Genomic DNA, 21,410 nt, shown 5'->3' on the forward strand with positions numbered 1-21,410 from the left:
CACACTGCTATGAAAACTATCACTTCCCTCATAGTTAACACTATTGCTTCTATTAATGCAAACTAATATCCAATTAGCTTACTTTTTCTGCTATATCATATCCATATTGATCTTCCAGTCCACTAAAACTCCCTGACATGTTGCTTCTAGTCACTGTTGAATCATTGGTAAATTTGATTCAAGGAGCTTTTAACCTATTTGCTGAATCACAAAATGTTGAAACATTTAGTATGAGTTCTCCAGTAACTGTAATTATTCTCTAAAAAACCTAGATAACCAAATAAATCTTATTAGAAAAATACCACCCAACCCCCAAATCTGGCTGTTAGTTATGATCCATCTTGGCAAGTTTCTGTTTTATTCTGATCAACCTCAAAATCTTCTATTATTGGTATACAGCTATAGGCAACAAATCTAGTTATTGTTAAAAAATGGATAAAATAGGAACTTATTGCCATTTCCTTTGGTTCTACAAACTCAGTCATATAAATGCTACTCTTAAGATTTTTCTTTTAGGATAAAACTCAACTTCTTTTTTTGAGGAGATGATTTTCTTGAGGTAAAAACAATATGTTGACAAAGTCAAGATGGTGCAGTAAAAAGGAGTCACCTGAGCTTTCCCAAATTCCCCACCAAACAACTTTAAAATAACTTCTCAATTCAAATTCTAGAGTAGCAGAACCAACAAGGGATGGGGTGAAACAATATTCCAGAGCAGGAGAACTCAGGAGGTCTGTCTCAGCAGGGTGATAACTGGACCTGGAGTCTAGCCACGCTAGAGCTGAGGGTTGGGGTGATGGAGCTGCCAGCAGCAGTCTGAGGAGGTAGTTCTTCAATGGCAACAGCAACTTCAGTCACTCTCAAAGCACAGACCATAAGGGGGGGGGGGGGGGGCAGACAACTCATCAGAAGGAGATTGCAAGGAACTCCTTGCTGGCACTAAGTACAGGACCCTGTCACATTGCCCGTACTCAGTTCTAGGTCGCAGTTCTAGAAGCATTAGCACACTACTGCTTTCAGCCACAGTGGGGCAGGGACCCTGATCACAGATTCAGGGCAGAGAAGAGTGGTTGTTGTCACTCAGAACAAAGGACAGGCCAAGAGGGCAGTGACCACACCTCTCCTATAGTTACACAGTAGGTATATGGTATATGCAGAAAAACTGAAAACCTAGAGACCCCTAGAGCTAACTCTGAAAAAAACAGCAAGAAAGGTCTAAAGTTTGGGACAGCGCTCCTTCTACCCCAGATGAAAGCTGAACTTTAACAAAAAGTTGAGAGTCAAGAAATAGGCTGGGAAAATGAGAAAACAACAAAAGAACTTGACCCTAGAAAGTTACTATGGTGGCAGAGAAAATCAAGATACAAACACAGAAAACAACAAAGTCAAAACTGCTACAGCCAAAGCCTCAAAGAAAAATGTGAATTGGTCACAGACCAAAAAACAGAATTCCTGGGACAGCTCAAAAGGGTTTCAAAAATCAAGAGGTAGAGAAAAAACTGGGAAAAGAAATGTCAGCAATGCAAGAAAATCAAGAAAACAGTCAACAGCTTGCTAAAGCAGGCACAAAAAAAAATACTTAAAAAAAAAACTTAACAAAAAAAAAATAGCCAGATGGAAGAAAGAGTAACCAAAATCCACTGAAGAACTACTCAAAGAGCAGAATTGGCCAAATGGAAAAATAGGTACAAAAGTTCATTGAAGAAAATAACTCCTTCATAAAAAGTAAAATTGACCAAATGGAAAAGAAGGTACAAAAGCTCAATGAAGAAAATTATTCCTTAAAAATTAGAATTGGCCAAATAAAAGCTAATGACTTTATGAAACTTCAAGAAACAATAAAACAAAGTCAAAAGAATGTAAAAATAGACGAAAATGTGAAATATCTCATTGGAAAAACAATGAACCTGGAAAATAAATACAAGAGAGATAATTTAAGAATTACTGGACTACCTGAAAGACATGATCCCCCCCCCCCCCAAAAAAGGTAGACATAATCTTTCAAGAAATTATCAAGGAAAACTGCCCTGATATCCTGGAACCAGAGGGTAAAATAGAAATGGAAAGAATCTAAGAGATCCCAAAATGAAAACTCCCAGGAATATTATAGCCAAATTTCAGAGCTCCCAGGTGAAGGAGAAAATACTGCAAGCAGACAGAAAGAAATAATACAAGTAACACGGAACCACAGTCAGGATAACACAAGATTTGGTAATTTCTATATTAAAGGATTGGGGGGCCTGGAATGTGATATTTTGGAAGGCAAAGGGGTGGGGATTACAACCAAGAATCACCTACCCAGCAAAACTGAGTAAAATCTTTTAGGGGAAAAATAGATATTCAATGAAATAAAGGACTTTCAAGCATTCCTGATGAAAAGACCAGAGCTGAATAGAAAATTTTCCTTTCAAATATAAGACTCAAGAAAAACATAAAAAGGCAAACAGGAAAGAAAAATCTTAAGAGATTCAATAAGGCTAAACTGTATAAGATGATACTTGTAACTCTTAAGGACTTTATCATTATTATGACAGAAAAAGGAGTATACATAGACAGGGGGAACAGGTGTGAGTTAAGTATGATGGGATGATTTTTTAAAAAATAAAATTATAAACAGTAAGAAAGAGGGATACACACTGGGAGACGGTAGAAGGGGGCAGTATAATGGGGTGAATTATCTTATAAAAGGGACACAAAAGGATAACTTTTACAGTGGCAGGGAAGAAGGGTGATTGGCAGGTAATGCTTGAACTGCATCTGATAGGCTCAAAGAGGGAATAAGATAGAGATGCAGATAAGTATAGCAATCTCTCTTACCCTACAGGGAAGTAGGAGGGATGAGGCCTAAGAGGAGATGGTGATACAAGGGAAATCAGAATAGAAGAGGCAGTGATCAGAAGCAAAACAGACTTTTGAGGTGAAAGGAAAAAGAGGGAAGAACAAACGAGGGGAAAAATAGGATAGAGGGAAATATACAATAATTATAACTGTGGAAAGAAATATAAAGTAATCATAACTGTGAATATGAATAGGATGAACTCACTCATAAAAGACAGGCAGATGGCCATGTGGATTAAAAACTAGAACCTGACAATATGTTGTTTACAATAAACATACCTTAAGTTGAGAGACATACACAGGGTAAAGGTAAGGGGCTGGGGCAGAATCTATTATGCTTTAACTGATATAAAAAAAGCACGGGTAGTAATCATGATCTCAGACAAAGCAAAAGCAAATATAGGTCTAATTAAAAGAGACAAGCAGGAAAACTATAATTTGCTAAAAGGTAATACAGACAGTGAATTAATATCAATACTAAACATATATGCACTAACTGGTACAGTACCCAAATGTTGAAAGTGAAAGTTAAATGAATGACCAGAAAAAATATACAATAAAACGATACTAGCAGGGGCAGCTAGGTGGTACAGTGGATAGAGTACTGGTCCTAGAGTCAGGAGGACCTGAGTTCAAATTAGACTTCAAATACGTCACACTTACTAACTGTGTGCCTAGTCAAAAACAAAAACAAAAAACTATACTAGTGGTAGATTTTAACTTTCCCCTCTCAGAACCAGATAATTCTTTTTTTTTTCTTTTTGGCTGGGCAATGGGTTTAAGTGACTTGCCCAGGGTCACACAGCTAGTAAGTGTCAAGTGTCTGAGGTCACATTTGAACTCAGGTCCTCCTGACTCCAAGGCTGGAGCTTTATCCACTGTGCCACATAGCTGCCCCTTGAAATAGATAATTCTAACCCAAAAAAATTGACAAAAAGTTAAGAGATGAATAAAATTTTAGAAACTGGAATATATCTTTTTTTTTTTTAGCAGTACATGGCACCTACACAAAAACTGATTATTTGTTAGAACATAAAAACCTCACAACCAAAAGCAGAAAAGGAAAAATACTAAATGCATTCTTTTCAGAGCATTATAATGCCAAAAAAAATCAATAAAGGGCTGTGGAAACATAAGTTTAAAATTGATTGGAGGCGGCAGCTAGGTGGTGCGGTGGATAGAACATTGACCCTGAAGTCAGGAGGACCTGAGTTCAAATCCGGCCTGAGACCAAACACTTGACACTTACTAGCTGTGTGACATTGGGCAAGTCACTTAACCCCAACTGCCTTAAAAAAAAATAAATAAAATTAATTGGAAAATAAATAATCTAAACCGAAAGAAGAAGTAACAAATTTCAGATCTAAACAATTGGAAAAATATCAACTGTTCAAGGGTAGGCCGAGGTAATATAATAAAAATGACAATTCTACCTAAATTAATTTACTTATTCAGTGCCACACCAATCAAGCTACCAAGAATTATTTTACAGAGCAAGAAAAAATAATAAGAAATTCATCTGGAAGAATAAAAAGTCAAGAATATCAAGGGAATTAATGGAAAAAAAAATGCAAAGGAAGGTGGCCTAGCCCTACTAGATCTAAAACTATATTATAAAGCAGCAACTATCAAAACAATTTGGTACTGGCTAAGAAATAGAGTGGTGCATTAATGGAATAGGTTAGGTACACAAGACACAGTAGTAAATGATTATAGTAATCTACTGTTTGATTCTGGGATAAGAACTCGCTATTTGACAAAAATTGCCAGAAAAACCGGAAAATAGTATGGCAAAAACTAGCATAGACCAACGTCTCACACTGTATAGCAAGATAAGGTCAAAATGAGTATATGATTTAGACATAAAGGGTGATACCATAAGCAAATGAGGACAACAAGGAATAGTTTACCTGTCAGATCTACAGAGAAGGGAAGAATTGTGACCAAACAAGATACAGAGAACATTATAAAATGCAAAACAGATAATTTTGATTACATTAAATTTAAAAGGTTTTGCACAAACAAAACCAATACAACCAAGATTAGAAGGAAAGCAGAAAGCTAGGAAACAATTTTTACAGCAAATGTTCTGATACAGGCCTCATTTCTCAAATAAATAGAGAACTGAGCCAAATTTATAAGAATATAAATCATTCGCCAATTGACAAATGGTCAAAGGATATGAACAGGAAGTTTTCAGATGAAGAAATTAAAGCTATCTATAGTCACATGAAAAAAATATTCTAGATCACTATTGAGTAGAGAAATGCAAATCAAAACAACTCTGAGGTACTACCTCACACCTATCAGATTGACTAATGTGACAGAAAAGGAAAATGATAAACGTTGGAGAGAATGTAGGAAAATTAGGACATTAATGCACTATTGGTGAAGTTGTGAACTGACCCATACATTCTGGAAAACAATTTGGAACTATACCCAAAGGGCAAACTGTGCATGCCCTTTGACAGCAGTACCACTACTAGGTCTGTATCCCAAGAGATCCTATAAAGGGAAAAGGGCCTACATGTACAAAACTATTAATAGCAGCTCTTTTTGTGGTGGCAAAGAACTGAAAATTGAGGTGATGCCCATCAATTGGGGAATGGCTGTTCAAATTGCGTTATATGAATGTAATGGAATACTATTGTGCTATAAGAAATAATGAGCAGGTAGATTTCAGAAAAACCTGGAAAGACTTACATGACTGATGCAAAGTGAAGTGAGCAGAACCAGAAGAACATTGTACACAGTAAGAGCAACATTGTGTGATGATCACCTATAACAGACTTAGCTCTTTTCAGCAATACAATGATCCAAGACAATTTCAAAATGCTATCCACATCCAGAGAAAGAACTATGGAATCTGAATGCAGATCAAAGCATACTATTTTCACTTTATTTCTTTCATTTTTTTTCTTTTGTTCTGTTTCTTCTTTCACAACATGAATAATGTGGAAATATGTTTAATATGATTGTACATGTATAACCTATATCAGACTGCTTGCTGTTGTGGGGAGGGAGAGAAAAGGGAAGGAGAAAAAAATCTGGAACTGAAAATCTTATAAAAGTGAAAGTTGAAAACTATCTTTCCATGTAATTGGACAAAATAAAATACTTTTAAATGGGAAAAAAAGAATGAGTAAAAAAAATTATAGAAACAATAATTTCCTTGAAGAGAATGACAACAATGAGAAAACATACCAACATTTATGGGATGCTGCCAAAACAGTACTTAGGGGAAAATTCATCTCTCTAAACACTTAAGTCAATAAAATAGGGAAAGAACAGATCAATGAAGTAGGCACGCAACTAAAAAGAACTAAAAAAAAAAAAAATTAAAAATCCCTAATTAAACTCCAAATTGGAAATCCTGAAAATCAAGGGAGACATTAACAAAATTGAAAGTAAGAAACCCATCGAACTAATAAAACCAGAAGGTTTTATGGGGAAAAAAATAAAATTGATAAACCGTTAGTTAATTTGATTTTTTTAAAAAAGAAAGAAAACCAAATAAGTATCAAAACTGAAAAGAATGAATTCATCACCAATGAAAAGGAAATTAAAGCAATCATTAGGAGCTATTTTGCCCAATTATATCCCAGTAAGTTTGATAATCTAAGTGAAACGGATGAATATTTACAAAAATATAAATTGCCTAGAATAGAAGAAATAGAATTCTTAAATAATCTCATCTTAGAAAAAGAAATTGAACAAGCCATAAATAAGCTTCCTAAGGAAAAATGCCCAAGACCAGATAGATTCACATTTAAAGAATAATTAATTCCAATACTATATACACTACGTGGAAAAACAGGCAAAGGAGTCCTACCAAATTCCTTTTACAACACAAATGTGGTGACGATACCTAAACCACGAAGAGCAAAAACAGAGAAATAAAACTATAGAACAATTTCCCTAATGAATATTGATACAAAAAAAAATTAAGAAAATACCAGTAAGGAGATTACAGCAATATATCAAAAAGATCATACACTATTACCAGGCTGAATTTGTAGCAAAAATGCGGTGCTAGTTCAGTATGGGGAAAACTATCAATATAACTGACCATATCAACAACAAAAATCCTAAGATTATCTCAACAGATGCAGAAAAAGCTTTTGACAAATTCCAACACTCATTCCTATTAAAAACACTGGAAAGCATAGGAATAAATGGAGTGCTCCTTAAAATGATAAGTAGAATATATCTAAAACCATCAATAAGCATTATGTGTAATGGAGATAAGCTAGAAATCTTCCCAATAAGATCACGGGTGAAGTAAGGATGCCCATAATCACCACTATTATTCAATATCACACTAGAAATGCTAGCTAAAGCAATAAGAGAAGAAAAAGAAATTAGAGGAATTAGAATAGGCAATGAGGAAACAAAACTATCACTCTTGGCAGATGACATAATGATATGCTTAAAGAATTCTAGAAAATCAACTAAAAAACTAGCTGAAATTATTAACAACTTCAGCAAATTTGCTGGTTATAAAATAAACCCACACAAATCATAAGCATCTCTATATATTACCAACAAAGTCCAGAAGGAAGAGATACAAAAAGAAATTTCATTTAAAATAACTGCAGACAATATAAAGGACTTGGGAGTCTACCTTCGAAGACAAATCCAGGAACTATATGAACACAATTACAAAACACTTTTCACACAAATAAAATCAGATCTATACAAATGGAAAAATATTAATTGCTCATGGGTTGTGTGAACCAAGATGATAAAAATGGCAACTCCACCTAAATTAACTTAATTATTCAGTACCATACCAATCAAGCTACCAACATTCATTTTATAGAGCTAGAAAAAAATCATAACAAAATTTATCTGGAAGAAAAAAGGTTAAAAATATCAAGCGCATCAATGAAAAAAAAATGTGAAGGTGGCCTAGCAGTAGAAGATCTCAAAATATATCACAAAGCTATAATCATCAAAACAATTGAATACTGGCTAAGAAAATCAGTCTGTGGAAAGAACTAAAGATCAAAAAGATAACCAAATCTCTACAGACCAGTCTTCAAACAACTAGATTTTCAAAGAAGTCATTCATGATTAGTGCAGAAGACATTCTTAGGCAAATATCACCTTTAACCCCAGAAGGTTTTATGGGGAAAAAAATAAAATTGATAAACCGTTAATTTGATTTTTTAAAAAGAAAGAAAACCAAATAAGTATCAAAACTGAAAAGAATGAATTCATCAACAATGAAAAGGAAATTAAGGCAATCATTAGGAGCTATTTTGCCCAATTATATCCCAGTAAGGAAGCCTATTTCAAGGAAGCCACTCACGATTAGTGCAGAAGTTTCTAGCTAGGGACACTCTTAGGCAAATATCACCTTTAACCCCATCACTTCTAACCATAACTTCTCTGGAGAATATCTGGAAAATAACATCTATCCCCAAAACAATATAGGTTGCCAAAGCACTACAATGTTTACGGAGATACTGGGGGAAAGTTTCCCAGAAGCCCTTAAGGTCACTACCAGAGCCAGTTATTCAAGCTACTTTTTCATCTTAAAAGGGTGATGAGAACAGTGGGTGAATAAGATAAATCCTAAAATCATAGCTAGCTAGACCCAATTAGTCATTATGTGCTTGTGTATATCATTAGTCAATGCCAGTACATAATAAATGCAAAGCTTTATTACAGACCAAATCATATTTCAAATAACAGAGGATAAGGACTGGACCCAAGATTTCAATGCTATAAGGAACTACCAATATAGGTCAGCACCTTCTCTGTATTTTACAGCTGCCTACAGAACTAAGAGATTAAGTTATCTGCCTAGCGTCACACAGCGGGTGTGTGTCAGAGGCAGAACTTGAACCCAGATGTACCTAGTTTCAAAGCTAGTTCTCTATCTACTACATCACACAGACTCTCATTTCAAGTAATAGCAGGTCTAAATAAGAAGTCCATTTCCATCATTCATTCAACAAATGTATTTCTGTATAATTGGTCTGCACCTGTGATTTCACCAGTAATGAGAACTTTTATCATGGAACTTACTCTTTAATGACAGAATGGCAGTTACCGGTACAGAGAAATAGAGAACTGCCTGGGGTATTAAGAGTTTAAGTGACTTATACATGAGCACAGTACAAGTAGAAAGAACTTGAAGCCAGGGCTTCCTACCTATCGATAAATATGATAGCTGGAATTTAAATAATTAAAAAGTACTTCATATACATGACCTTATTTGATCCTCACAACAGCTCTTTGAAAACATATAGAGACGGGGCAGCTAGGTTGCGCAGTGGATAGAGCTCTGGCCCTGGAGTCAGGAGAACCCGAGTTCAAATCCAGCCACAGACACGTAACACTCACTAGCTATGTGACTCCAGGCAAGTCACTTAACCCCAATTGCCTCACACACAAAAAAAGCAAGAAAGCAAGAAACAAAGCAAGAAAGCAAGAAAGAAAGAAAGAAAAACACATATAGAGACACTCATGGATGGACTTACGGACTTCCGAATTGTGTTATATGAATGAATGTAATGGAATACTATTGTGCTATAAGAAATAATGAGCAGGTCGATTTCAGAAAAACCTGGAAAGACTTGTATGGTCTGATGCTGAGTGAAGTGAGCAGAGCCAGGAGAACATTGTACACAATAACAGCCATGTTGTACGATGACTAATATTGATAGATTTAACCCTTTTCAGCAATACAAGGATCTAATATATGTCCAAAGGCCTCATGATGGAAAATGCTATCCACATCTAGAGAAGGAACTATGGAGTCTGAATGCAGATGGTAGTATACTATTTGCTATTTTTTTTCCAACAATATATGGGGTAAAATTGCTAGTAAGAAGAATTTAGAGTAATTAAGTGATCTTACTTTTAGGCTTAAATACTACCTTCAAAACTACCTTAATTAACTATTTCTGTTCTACAATTTTCAGCCTGAAGATCATTCTTCAAAATAAATGGTTAACCTTTTTTGTGTCATGGACCCCTTTGACAGGCCGGTGAATTCTATGGGCTTCTACTCAGAATAATGTTTTTAAATGCATAAAAAACCTAGTATTTGAAAGGAAAGAAATTATATTGAAATATGTTTCTCAAAATATTTCTTAAAACAAGTTATGGACCCCAGATTAAGAAACGCTGCTCTGAATAAAAGAGATAAATGGAACTAAAAGATCACAGATCAGATTAGAAGACTGATAGCTGGAAAGGATCTTTGAGGTAACAATCCAACACTTTTATTTTACAGGAAATAAAACTCATGCTATGTGAGAAGTCATCATTTGTCCAAGTCACAAAGATAGTTGGTAATGGCTGGAGCCTAGATTCTAATTCAGGTCTTTGATTCCCAAATTCCTTTTAAAGAATGTGCCGGGTATTTTATAAATATTAAATGGAGGAATAAACAGACTGATATGAAGTGAACTAATCTAAAATCCCAGCTTCTGCAAGAAGCCTTTCCTGGTCCCCCTTAATACTACTGCATTCCCTCTGAGATTCATCTCCAATTTACTCTGTACAGAGGGTATCCCAAAAGTTTTAGAGCAGTTTTAAGCTATTAAAGAACTAAACTGCACTAAGACTTTTGGTTGTTCAGTTGTTTTTAGTCTTGTCCAACTCTTTGTGACCCCATTTCGGGTTTCCTTGGCAACGATACTGTAGTAGTTTGCCATTTCCTTCTCTAGCTCATTTTATAGAAAAGGAAACTGATGCAAACAGGACCTGAGACCAGATTTGAACTCACAAAGATGATTCTTCCTGACTCCAGGCCCTGAACTCTATCCACTGTGCCACTTTAGCTGTCCTAAGACTTTTGGAACAACCTCTTTATCTTTTTTGTACATAAATATGTTTGCAAGTTTTCTTCTCCATAGACTATAAGCTCCTTGAGAACTATTTTTGCCTCTCTTTGTATCCACAGTACCTAACATAGGAGGAGGTTAATTAAATAGTTGCTGATTTCATTTTTGTCACATCATTGTCAACTCTTATTTTTCCACCCCTTGGGATACTTCAACAGTAAAGGAAATTCATTCATTTATTCACTCATTCAACTTGTACCAACCGAATTTTTTTTTGTTTTTTTAAAGATTGAGTCTCCCTATCTTATCTAGGTTCAGAATGCCCACAGACCCAATCCCACAACTGATGGGCACAGAAGCTTTAATTCTGCTCCATTTCCAAATTGGACCAACCAACTGGATATCCATTTCCTGCTGCCATGTCTTTGTACAGGTATTCTCATGTGTAGAAAGCATACTGTAGAATATCTTCTTCAAGGTAGATACTTTCTTTTTCTTTTTTTGGCTTTTGTGGAGCCAAAGCTTAAGCACAATTGATAGCATGAGAATTTTATCTACTCCATCCTTTAGAATATATACCATTGATAGAAAAAAACTTTTGGAGCCATTCTGAAAGAAACAAAAAACCAAAACTATTTGTAGGAACAGCTACCACTTTACTAACCTATAGTCTTTTAAGAAAAACTATTGATGGAATGGACTATGAACTCATAGTCCAGCAAAGAGGTACACCTAATGACAACTAATTCTATTTCCCTCTATGCTATTTTTCACTTGTTTATCCGTCTCTCTCAGCACCCTCCCTTTCTCTTCAAACAAGTTTTTACTTCTGGTCACTGCCTTCCCCAATATACCCTCCCTTTTATCAGTCCCCTCTCTCCCTTCTATCATCTCCATCCCTTCATACTTCCTTATAGGGTAAGACAGATTTCTATATCTGAGTGTGTATGTTATTTCCTCTTTGAGCCAATTTTGATGAGAGAAAGGTTTAAGCTTTGCCCACCACCCCCCATCCTCCCCTCTATTATAATAGTTCTTTCATGCCTCTTTTACACGGGATAATTTACCCCAATCTCCTCACTCCTTCTTCCAGTGCAATTTTCTCATTCCTTTATTTTGTTTTTGGGAGCATCATCCAATCAAAGTAACTTTATATTCATAACCTCTGTCTACATATACTCATTCTAATTGCTGTTATAGTAATAAAGTTGTTAAGTTATAAATAACTTGCCATATAGAAATACAAACAGTTTAACCTTATTGAATTTCTTATGTTTTCCCTTTTTTGTTTCTTTTTTACCTTTTTATGTTTCCCTAGAGTCTTGTATTTGGAGATCAAATTTTTTATTCAGCTCTGGTCTTTTAATTAGAAATGCTTGAAAGTCCTCTATGTTGTTCAATGTTCATTTTTTCCCCGTAAAGATTATATTCAGCTTTGTTAGGAAGGGGATTCTTGGTTGTAATTCTAACTCCTTTGCCTTTTGGCATATCATATTCCAAGATCTCCTGTTCTCTGATGTGGAAGCTGCCAAATCCTGTGTAATCCTGGCTGTAACTCCACAACATTTGAATTGTTTCTTTTTGGCTGTTTGCGATACTTTCTCCTTGATCTGTGAGCTCTGGAATTTGGCTATGATGTCCCTGGGAGTTTTCATTTTGGTATTGCTTTCAGGTGGTGATCAGTGGATTTTTTTCAATTTCTATTTTGCCCTCTGGTTCTAATATATCAGGGGAGTTTTCTTCAATAATTTCTTAAAAGATTTTGTCCAGGGTTTATCTGTTTTTTGTCTTGTCTTGTTTTGTTTTGTTTTATCATGGCTTGCAGGTAGTCCAACAATTCTTATATTATCTCTCCTGGATTTATTTTCTAGGTCAATTGTTTTTCCAATGAGAAATTTCACATTTTCTTCTTTTGTTCTTTTTTGATTTTGTTTTATCATATCTTGATGTCTCATAGAGTCATTAGTTTTTACTTCTTCAATTCTAATTTTTAAGGAATTTTCTTCAGTGAGCTTTTGTATTTCCTTTTTCATCTGGCCAATTCTAATTTTTAGGAAATTATTGTCCTCATTAAATTTTGTATTTTTTCCCCATGTTATTGACTCTTCATGTTTCTCTTGCATAACTCTCATTTCTTTTCCAAATTTTCTCTTCTACTTCTCTAATTTGCTTTTAAAAATCCTTTTTAAGCTCTTCTAGGAATTCTTTTGAGGCCTGAGACCAAAATACATTTTTCTTTGAGGTTTTACATGTCACCATTTTGACACTATTGTCTTCTTCTAATTTTATGTCTTGATTCTATCACCATAGTAACTTTCTATAGTAAAGCTCTTTTTTTGGTTTTTGCTCCTTTTCTTCTACCCTTTTTTTCAAGGCCTTTCTTGTCTTGGTGTTTTCCTGTGAGAGTTGGGCTCTGCTCCTGTACTGTCCCAAGCTTTTTGTGCTGGGGTTCTGGGATCTTACTACTGGCTTCCACTGGGCTTCAGGGCTTAGTTGCTTACTTGCACCGGAGGGTAGGCTTCCCTTCTGGCTTGTACTTGGGTGGGGGCCCTATTGACCTCCCCAGATGTGGGGTTTAGATGCTGGCCTGTTCCAGGATGGGGCCCCTGCGGCTGAGTTGCTATGGTAATAGTCTTTCTAGTGGCTGACTCTGGAGGAAGGATATTTTGGGGTCGTGCTGCTAGGTTGCTATGGAAACAGGGCCTCTCCTCTAGCAGGCCCTGGAGCAGTAATTTTGTTGCTGGTCTGCCCCAAGGATGGAATGGAAACAGGCTCTCTCTGCTAGTAAGGCCTAGGGGATGGGATCTTGCTGTTGAGCAGCCCCAAGGCAGGGCTTCACTACTGGTCAGCAATGGGGTCAAGGCCTCCCTGGTGGTTTGTGCTGGAGGCGGCGTTGATAGGATAGGACCCTGCTGTGCTGCACAGACTGCTCACTTGTCTAGGAGAATACTGGTCTGCAGGAGAGTGGGGGCCTCACTGGTGAACTGCCCCAGGCTTAGAGCCTTGCTGCAGGCTCCCTGCTATGAGGCTAGCTGCTGCTGTGGCTCTTGGTCCTTGCTCCCCCACCCTCTCCAATGAGACAGACCTTTCCTCCTGTACTGGTACACAGCTTCCCTGCTCCTAGATTAATTCTAAGGTGGTTTTCTGGTTGGGGGGAAGAGGGGGAGTGTCCTTTCTCTCTCTGCAATCTTGGCACTTTGTTTACCTCCTAAGATTTTTAAAAGCTCACTGTATTTTAGCTGACTACACATACTACATGATAATAAGTCCTTTTAATAAATTAGATTTTCTTTCTGTTTCCTATTATGTGCCAAAAATGATTAGGGCATTTTTGTGTACCAGATGTGTGTGTGTGTGTGTGTGTGTGTGTGTACATGTAGGTATGTAGGTATGTATGCATGTCAAATTTCAGTTTTTATTCCTATATAATGATTTTTAGTTTTGGCCTAATGCTATATAATTTCTTATAAAATAAGCAATCAAAACAGAAGGCAATTTGTCTGCATTGTATAAGAGCTCTTAAGTACAGGGATTTATCAGATAATACAGATATCCACTACATCTAAATTTGATCAATATAAAACTGAAGGTGGTTAAGCCCCTGGAAAGTGGGGTGCAGAGAACCAATAAGCAAATGAGAAGAGGAGATACCAAAAAAAAAAAAAGAATATCTCCAGCTTTATCCCTCATTCAAAATCTATTTTTAGGGAGTTATCACTGTGAAGAAGGGGTTCTGAATTATAGAAACTATGGCATGCATTTTTAGAAATGAAAATAACAGCACTGGTGAACAAAATATGAACATTTGACTACAATGATGTGACCAATACATTTTGATGAACAAACTACCATACAGATCAAACGTATGCACGAGGACAGAACTGAGCTAGTGATAAAAACATCCCTGTTATTTCAGTAGGCATACAAGGCAGAAGCCACAGCTGACAGAATGACTCATGGGAGAATTTTTCAAAGCGTTACTAGTTTTGAATTTCTGGCAGTTAGTTGACAGGATCTCATCTCCAGTCTAACAATGCAAAAGACTAACATACAAGGAAATCAGAAATCCTATTGAAATCTCCCCTCTAGTGTAGAATAAAAGGTCGATTTACCAAAAAGACATGATTTCCCATTTAAATAAATGAAAGTTTATTCAGCTGCTACTTTCATTAAAGCACTAAAACAGGTATCAGTTATAATGTTTTACAGAATCAAATTATAAATTACAGACTATATCTATTTTGTTCTTATTTCTATGGTACTCTTTTCAAAAGTAACAAATTGAATCCAATTCAAACATTTGTTAGTCACCTATGCTTAGCACAGTTGGGTAGAAAGAACACTAAATCTGGACTCAGAAAATTTTGGTCTGAATACTGCTTCTAAAACCTAACACTTGTATACTTGACCAAGTAACTGAACCTCTCTGAGCCTCAATTTCCTCATTCGTAAATGAGGGGATTGGCCTAGATGACCTTTAACATCTATTCCAGTTCTAAATCTATGACTTTATGGGAGGAGAGTGAGTAGAGGAATGGGGAAAAAATAAAACAATCCTTAACCTAAAGGAGCCTATTTCTGTACCCTCTGATACAAGGGATATGAAATGTAAACAAAAATTTTGCCATTAGGATTCAGGAACAGGAAAAACTTCATACATAGAGGTGGTAGTAGCTAGGCTATGCTCAAGGGAAGAGGAAGATTTCAGTCTCTATATATGCAATGACTCCTTCCTTATTACTTACAAACATGTGTAGAGTAGCTCTATCCTTTAAAAATCATATCTTGACCCTACTAACCCATCAGACCCAGCCGTCTTATACCTCTCTCCTCTTATACAGCCAAACTCCTAGGGGAGAAAAAAAACCCCTATATACTCATGTCCTTATCATCCTTATCTCCAATATACTTTTTGACATCTTGAAAACTGGTTTCCCATCCTAACCACTCTAGTGGAAACTGGGGATCCCAGGATCTCCTAATTGTTAAATCCAATGGCCTTTTCTAGATACTCATTCTTTTTGACTTCTTCATAGCTTGACATTGCAGCTTTTGGGTTCCTTTCCCCTTCCTCTCCCCATCCTTCATGCTCCAAGGACTTTCCTTATATTACTCTGTCCTGATTCTTTCACTATCTTAACCTGCTGGATATCTCCATCTATATCTGGCATCCCATCAATTCAATATGTCCCAAACAGAACCAATTAAAGGATGATATGGGACCTTGGAAGTCATATAATTCAACCCATACATTTTACAGATGAGGCCCTGGGTGGTTAAGTGACTTGCCCAAAGTCACACATGTAAAGTCAGAGTTGGAGTATAAACTGATGTCTTCTGACTCCAGAGTCAGTTTATTCCATTATACCATTCACTCTGTGTAGTACTCTTATGTTTCCTGTATATTTATATTTATTTTGCCTCCTCCTTTAGAATATAAGAACCTTGAGGGCAGGGAATATCTTTGCTTTTTCTTTGAATCCCCAGTGATTGGCACATTATAAGTGCTTAATAAATACTTTTTTATTGATTGGTCGTCTATCTCTCCCCCAACTTCACTATTTCTTATGATGACACTACTTGTCTCTAATTTAAAAAAAAAAAATCTTCCTGATTCATTAAAAAATGTTACCATTTAGACTCAAATGTGTAACAAAAAGGAACAGGTAAGCAAAAAGAACTGAAACATTGATGATCTGTAACACCACATGCCTCATTCCACACTTGCAATCTACCATCTACTTCTCTACCAGGAGGAGAGAGATATTTTTCACCATCAGTCCTTTGGAGTTTAGACTGGTCATTGAATTAATGTACATTCTGATATCTTTTCAGTGCTGTTTTCCATTATTTTATTGCGTTCATTATGCATGTTGTTCTTTGGGTTCTTCATATTTTGCTCTTATCTGTTCAATACAGGCCTGAGTTTCACTCAATTCTTCATATTTATCAATACTTAGGGGAAAAAACATTCATATATCACAATCTGTTCAATTATTCCTCAACTAAAGGGTACCTACTTTATTTCCAGGGATTTTTTTTTGTTATCATAAAGAATATCACATAAACATTTTGTTACACAAAGGACTTTTCTTTCTATCTTTGACCTTTAAGGGATATATGCCCAATAGTGGGAGTACTGGGTCAAAAATTTCTGAACATTTTAGTGACTTTTCTTACATAATTAAATAACTTGTCCAGACAAGTGGGATCAATCCATAGCTTTAACAACAGTATATATTAAAAGAAAGTTTTCTTCTGATAATGCCTCCAAAATGGACTCTTTCCATTTTTTCTTCTTCACTCATTTCAAGTTGTTATTCTAGTTACAGTGGTTCAACAACCTTCAAGTCATGCTTGATTCTTCCTCCTGTGTCCCCACCAGCCTTATCCCATCAGTTACCAGGCCTTTTTGATTCTATTCCAAAGCATCTCTCAAATCTGTTTACTTATCTTGATTCACATGACCATTCTTGCTTCCTTATTGATCATCTTGTTTCCAGTCTATTTCCTACTCAATTCTTCCTCCACATTATTGGCAGATTGATATTCCTAAAGTACATGTCTGGCCACATTACTCCCCTGCTCAAGAAGTTTCAGTGGTTCCCTAGTTTCCTCTATGGTAAAAATATTAACACAGGACATTTGAAGCCATTCACAATCTAGTTCAAGTCTTTCCCTTCAAATTTACTTCACATTATTCCCATTCATGCACTTTATATTACAGCTAACTAGCTTACTTAGTATTCCCCGTACAAAATATTCTATCTTTTACCTTCTAATCTTTGAGTCAGACTTCCTCTCCCATGTGTCTGAAAAGTGCTCCTGCCTTGTTAGAATTACTAGCTCTCTTCAAGGTTCAGCTCAGGTGCCACTTCCTACATGAAGATCTTTCTTAATCCTGCTAGTCATTAGCATTCCCTAAACCCTACATTTTGTCAAATATATTTACTTATCTGTTTACATGATGTGTCTAACCCACCCTCACTAAGAATGTAAATGCTCTGAGTGCAGGGACTGTTTTTATCTTTTAGTAGGCACTTAATAAAGATATTTAACTGGGAGAACAATTCAACAAAAATTTTTCAGACACCGTACTATGCATAACAGATAATATGAAATTTAGATTAAATTTAGATCATCACAAAGCTTATAAAATTGTGAAAGCAGCTAGCACATAAACTCAGATAACTAAAAAACACAGGAGTTACACAATGGAAAGAGCAAAATCCTAACTTATCTCTCCATGCAGGTTAGATTAGTTTTTTCATTAAAAGGTATTAAGACATTCCTCCATATTTGGTTGGCTCAGACAGTTGGTGTTATTTCCTCACAGCCTTAGTGAAAAGCAGCCAAATGGACCTGGAGGGGCTCTCAGATGCATGGCTGGTAGATCATGATAGGAGCTTCATTCAACTAAACAAACTCAACAGTTTCTCAATGCCAGTCCTTTTTTAATATCTTCCTGATATGGCAGAGTAAATCTTTTGTTAGCTGTTGAGTAACCTAAGTGTCTCACTCTAATATCAAATTTAAAAACCAGGAGACTGGCCTAGGAACTGACCTAGACTAGAACATATAGCCCAGTATCATGGGAATTCTGAGGGAGGAGGGGGAGATATCCAGTAACTAGAAGAGGCAGAATTTGAGTTTGAGCGGGTGTTTAATCAATGAATGAACAAAGAGCAGAACCGATATGATTTGGTAACTGACTAAATACGAGAGGTGAAAGAAAAGCAAGAATTGAAGATAATAAATACTAAGATTTCAGACACAAAGCTGAGTGAATGGTGCTACTACTGATTGTATTACTAAAGTCTGGGTAAATGTCATTCCAAGCTTGGGGAAAAGGTATAAATATAAAGGTAGGAATAAGAAGAGGAGAAATCTTTATTAGGCAGGTAACCAACAACAGTCAGGTTTGGCTGGAAAGCAGAATGCATAAAGGAAAATTTCATGGAGATAAAGCTGAAAAGGTGAATTAGAGCTAGACTGTGATGGGGCTATGGAATCTGTATTTTGTTCATTAGGAGCCTTTACCTCTATCTTTTCTGTTTATAAATTATTTGTTTCAAAAATTAGTAGAGAGCCACTAATTTTTTTGAGCACTAGATATGATCAGGTATATATTAAGATGACTTCTTTGATAGTCATATAAGGAAGGAACAGAGAGACCAATTTGTAAGTCCAAGGGGGAAATAATAAGGACCTGAACTAGTGACAGCAATGAAAACAGAAATAACGGGAAGATATCAGAAAGATATTGTATCTTACAAGTACAATCTCCAGGACCCAACTATTAGATACTATTTTTGAATTGAGGGAAAATGCTTTACTCCAAAACCATTTAAAACAGCTGACGTTTCCTCATTATTTTCTAAAAATTTTCTCTCTTTTATATAGTCAATCTGTAACCTAGAATATTTCCAGTGTTGTCACTTCTACCTTTTATGTATCTAAATTATTTCAGAAAGTCAAGGAAAAATAATACTTAACAACATTTGAAAAAGAATAGGTTACCCTCTAGGGCACTAAATAAACTGGTCATCGATACACTTAATACAACCCTATCTATAGATAGCAGAACTTTTTCTCTCCATTAATGAAAGTTAAAAAGTAAGACTCTTTATATAACTCTCTAGACCTGTTGTCTATGATTTTGCAAAACAAAGATAAGTAGGTTTTTTTCTTTTCCATTTCATAGGAATTCAATACTTTGTTTCATCTATCTCTATTTTAGGATTACTGGTATGAAGCATAGTATTCCTAAACTGTCCTAGGTATTCTTTCCTTCAAAAAAAAAAAACCAGAAAATCTACCCTTTGATCCAGCAATACAGCTACTAGGTCTGTATCCCAAAGAGATTAAAGAAAAGTGAAAAGGACTTTATGTTGTTCAGTTGTTTCAGTCATATCTGACTCTTCATGACCTCATTTGGGGTTTTCCTGGCAAAGATAGAGTGGTTTTTGATATTTTCTTCTCCAGCTCATTTTACAGATGAGGAAACTGAGGCAAACAGGGTTAAATATGTACAAAAATATTTATATCAGCTTTTTTCAGGGTGACAAAGGATTGTAAATTAAGGGGATGTCCATTAATTGGGGAATGGATGAACAAATTGTGGTACATAATTATGATGGAATATCATTGTGCTTTAAGAAATGAAGAAGGCTCAGATTCTTAAAATCTAGCCACTGCTTACCCATGCCATGTTCAGACTCCTTAAGAGTCTTCTTAATATGATGGATGTTCTAATAAATCTTGTCTTTGGCTCAAAGAAGGCTTGGGTCGAATTCTTTCGGGCAGGACCCGCGTGTTGTGATTTTGGGGTCCCAGCACCCCTGAACCTCTAAACTGCATCATTTTGGTGGCCCGTACGGGGAAACTGCCTAACCCCAAGTTCTTCTCCAGCCAAGACTGGAAGGTATGTAAGCCTTCCCCCTCCCCTCCCCTCCTTTCTTGCTCTGCAGTTGGGGTTGCTCTCCAAGCACCAGGGCTTGGAAGTGCTTTTTGGGCAGACAGTTACGAGGCTGTCTAGCACTGGGCCTGACGCTCTCATGCTCTTGGTCCACTGGGTCTGTTTGAGGCCATGGACCTGGGTACACCTTCCACAGCATAGAGGACAAGGATGGACACCCTATCCAGAAGTGTATCTGTTAATTCCCTCGGTGCTAGGGAATTGGGAAACCTGCAGTTGCTTTTTGGTTCCCTGAGGCTTACTTACTCCCTTCCCTCTACACCCCTGAATTCTCCTTCATGGAGGTTACAGGGGAAAGTTAGAACACCTGACAATATCTTGGCAGATTCTGGAGGTTTTGTGATTGATCATTAAGGAGTTTAGAACACCTACAACCCTGGTCACTCTTTTCTTCCACTCCCTTTAGTTTGAGTACTTTTGATTTTGCCCTCCCCCACTTGGGGATAAGGAAGGAGGAGGAAGGGGCAGAAGCTACAGCATGGGCCCCACTGGCAATGGCCTTGGGTCCTAGGGCAACCTTTGCCTGGAAGCATCACCCAGGTTCAGCACATCCTGCTCAAGGTAATGAAGCTAGCCTCCAAACTTGGGTAAGCATGCTTTTTTAAATTTGTAGTTTTAACTGTTAACGATGAAATGTTGATTCTCTATGTAAAGTAATTTGGAAGTGCATTTAACAAAACTGAAGTCACCTGATTGGTAATGGGTTTGTTTCAAGTTTCAAATGGGTGAACTTTCTGTTATCAGTTATGTCAAGCAATTTTTCATAATTTGGTTACCGCTAACATAGTTTGCTGTTGTTGGTTATTGTTTTAATGTGTAAACTAGCCAAAAAGTTAGTTTGGGTTATGTATGGCTTGCTGAGAATTTGCAAGTGTATAGAAATCTCTAATGATTGTTTGATTATGTAAATCCTGGAAAAGTTTTTCCTAAACTGTGTTTAGTAAAACTTGCTGTTTGATGTAAAAGCTCATAGATTTTATTTTGAGTTGTCTGATGGGTCATAATCCATTGATAATGAATAATCCACCATCTGAGATAAATGCCACAAGCTACTCAGAAGGTGATACTGGTAGGAAGTCAGCATTGGGAAAAGCTGAGAGGACAATTTTAGCCTCAGTCTAAGATGGGATCCTCCTGGCTCAGTTTCCCCATTATGTTCCTTTGAAAGGGAATGTTACCCACCTGGCTATTCCTGAGTCTGGCTATGAGGTAGATTTGATACTGCATGGTTGGAAAACTGAATTATCCGAATCCAAACAGAGCTAAGGATGTTTTATCCTCTCAAAGTTGGG

General features: G+C 36.4%; 1 protein-coding gene across 2 annotated transcripts in view; it reads right to left on the reverse strand.

Moving 5' to 3' along the window:
* ARHGEF12 (Rho guanine nucleotide exchange factor 12) overlaps positions 1–21,410 on the reverse strand; it is a 176,939-nt gene that overhangs the window by 92,136 nt on the left and 63,393 nt on the right. The window lies entirely within an intron of this gene.

This window comes from Vombatus ursinus, unplaced genomic scaffold (assembly GCF_900497805.2).
Source record: "Vombatus ursinus unplaced genomic scaffold, bare-nosed wombat genome assembly UNPS02014816.1, whole genome shotgun sequence".
Lineage (NCBI taxonomy): Eukaryota > Metazoa > Chordata > Mammalia > Diprotodontia > Vombatidae > Vombatus > Vombatus ursinus.